The following is a 3,326-nucleotide window of genomic DNA, read 5'->3' on the forward strand; positions in this document are numbered from 1 at the left end:
TCACAGTTCTTAACCACCTATTTGTGCTTATTGTTCCCATCACGTTAAAGCACCCCAGATTGGAATCTGGATCTGACTGCCTTCTTTTCCACAAAGGCACCTTTACTGCATTAGGCTATCTGAACCTGAATGGGCTCCCCCAGCTGGCCAATGTGGGAGTTGGTGGTTTTCTCTAAATGCTCTTCCAGTCTCAGCATACTTACTGGACCCCATCCCTGGAGCAGGTAATGAATTCAAAGGTCCTAGCTGTTGAGGAGCATGGAGGATTTTAGGATATACAGGTAGCAAGGCTGATGGCAATGTATGATTGCAGAAGTGCTTTGATGGAGATGCAGAAAGCCAGGAGAGACACCTGTGGGGAAGGGTTTGGGAGAACTGCAAGGAGCTAATGATGCTGGAGATGGAGTTTGAAAGGGTGGCCAGATGCCCCAGTGAGGGTTATCTCTCACAGCAAGCCAAGAATCTTTGAGGAGCAGGAAGCCTAGAGTCCCTTGTTGGTGGATAGAAATGTACACCAAAGCTGGAGGGCTGTGGACCACTATTGGCCTTCACCATTTCTGTCTTGTGTGCTGAACTCTCTTTGTGGGTTCCAATCCTTCCCCACAGTGGAACAGGTAGTTCAGGAACACACACAAACAGTGAAGCCCATGCTACCTCTTGGCTTCTCTCTCTTAGACCCTCTCTCCAAAATAGGCTTCCCATAGCTGCTAGTTCCCATCCCACTGGTTCCTATTTTCTATTAGGCTAGTCTTCTTTGAAAGCTATATGTTATCTCCCACTCAAAGGTGGTGTCCAATTTATGGATTTCACAGAGCTCCCAAATCCATGCATAAATGATGGGTCTGAGATTTGTGCTCCAACTGAGTCTGGCTGACTATTGCCTTCCCCATTCCTTGGGCTGTTTCCTCTTGTGACTACAGCTGTTACTCTAGGATTCCAAGCCAGAGAGATGATTATCTGCATTTCCTGAGTACCCACTGTGTTGTGGGGGCACTGGTTGGTTCTTCCCTCAGGAGTCCTGGCCTAGTACAGCTGGGAGGAAGCATAAACAGGGAACACACAAAATAAGGGAAAGTTCAAGAGCCACAGGCTAGGAATCCAGAGAGAAGAGACAGATTAGGCTATGCTTTTGGGGGAAAGGGGACTGGCCATTCTGGACCTGGGCAAAGGGAGAAGACATTGCTAATAGTCAGGACAATCTGAGTAAAGGTATATATGGCAGGGCATGAGCAGGAAACAGGCTCAGTTTGGGTAAAACACAGTAGATATGAAGCCCAGTGGAAGCTGGGAAGGTGGGGTGGGAGAAGCAGAATGTAGGTCTGTTTTAGGTTGGATGTTCTGGATGTGCATAGAGGCTGGATCAGAGTAAGGATCAGGGAGGAGGCCCTGTGGGTCGTTGCATTATGCCTGACCTAGGGGCCAGATGCTGAACTAGGTCAGTGTCAGTGGGGAAGGAAGATGGACTGAAACAGATCACCCCAGTGGAAATGCAGAAGTTGATAATGGGATTTTACCTGTTCCTAACTGGGGAAGCACTGCCTTCTTTTGGCTCTGATTGTCCAGATAGGAAGTGCCACATGGGAGAAGTCCAGGTGTGGATAAAACTCTAGAGGCCATTTTAGGCCATTGGTCATCAGAGTAGAACAGATGGGGGTGGCCTCTATGATCTATATCTGTGAGCATGGCAAATTCTGTTTTGAAGTGGCTGAGGTGAGACTATAGCTGGGCTCAGTGACCTGGGAGAAGCTACTTCAGTGGTCTCAAATCATTCACAGGTTTATGGGCACACAGTGCCAGACCCGCCTCCAAGTCTTAGTTCAAGTAGGTCTGGAATGGGGCTTGATAGTTTCTATTTCTAAAGAGTTCCCTGTTTGTGGACTAAAGTTGAGGTTTCCTGGTAGTTGGACTTTTTCCAAATGGGTTGTGCGGGTGAGTTGGCCTGAGTGAGGACTGTGAAGAAATAATCCCTGGGTAAACAGGGTGTTGGCTTGGCCAGCTGGGAGTTCAGGGTCTGTCTGAAGGGCTCCCCCAACCTCTCCCTAATTAACCTGCCTTCATCTTTTAGATTTGAGTGGACACTGCTCCCATGTATATTCTGTCCCAATTTCTACCCGGGGCCAGGTTCACTTGTACCCCCATAACCTGTGCAAGGCATGCTTAACTTTTCCTCTTTGGAAGTTGGAACATCTTTCAGTTATGTATTGGTTTGTGTGCATTTAAACCACAGGCTGTGTCTGCTTTACTTAGTGAAGCTTAGGGCAGCATCCAATGAATATATGTGGATGGAACAAGTAAAACAATGCTGTAATTTGGATTTGAAATGTCCACCAAAGGCCAAAGTGCTGAATGTTCAGTCCCCAACGTGGTGCTATTGGGAGGTGCTGGAACCTAGTGGAAGGAAGTTAGGTCATTGGGATTGTTCCCTGGAAGGGAATATTGGGAGCCCAGGCCTTCCTTTCCCTCTGCTTATAGTTGCAATGAAATGAACAGCTTGACTCCCCCACACAGTCCTGTCATGATGTTCTCCCTTGCCAAAGCCCAAAAGCAATGGAACCAACCATATACTGGAACCTCTGGAACTGTGAGCCCATCCTTATAAGTTGTTTATCTTAGGTATTTTACCACAGTGATGGGAAACTGACAGTAGTAAGACAGGAATGGTTTGGGCAATCCAGAGTTTGACAAAGGACATTTTTGGCTCACACAATTATAAGCATTTTTCTAAGGAAGCTGTGTGGACAAAGACTAAGGATACCTGGTCCTCAGTGCCTACCAGCAAGTTCTGTGAGCCTCTCATCTAGCTGGGACTCTCCCCCACTAGTTCTAAGATTGACTCCAAAGCTCTGTCCTAGTCTAAACTCATTCTTACTTCTCTATTTAGCCTGGTTCTCCTCACACTTGCTCCCTGGCCCCCACCCCAAACCAGCCTACTTGTTTCTTTCACTGAATCGAAGACACCATTATTTTATGCACTGCTAAGAAAGTCACGCTGCTAATTAAACTAGGTCAAGCTGCTGACTGTGACACTGTTATCCTGAAAAGCCAGAGACTTTTACCTACTGAATGTTTACCTTTCTAGATGCAACTAAATGCATTACTTGCCCTGCAGAAGCCATGCCACCTCCCTCTGAGCCTATACCACTTCATCTGAAGTTTGTCTCTAATTTCATGCCTGTTATTACAGTGGCTTATGAACTCAGCTTTGCTATTCTAAATGTCTCAGGGACAAAGATGGTGTCTTATTTATGTTTATATCCCACTGCCCCACCCTCCCAGCATGGTTTCTCCTCAGGCAGAGGTAATACCCCAATAACACAAACTGCAGG

This window comes from Ictidomys tridecemlineatus, chromosome X, assembly GCF_052094955.1.
Source record: "Ictidomys tridecemlineatus isolate mIctTri1 chromosome X, mIctTri1.hap1, whole genome shotgun sequence".
Taxonomy (NCBI): domain Eukaryota; kingdom Metazoa; phylum Chordata; class Mammalia; order Rodentia; family Sciuridae; genus Ictidomys; species Ictidomys tridecemlineatus.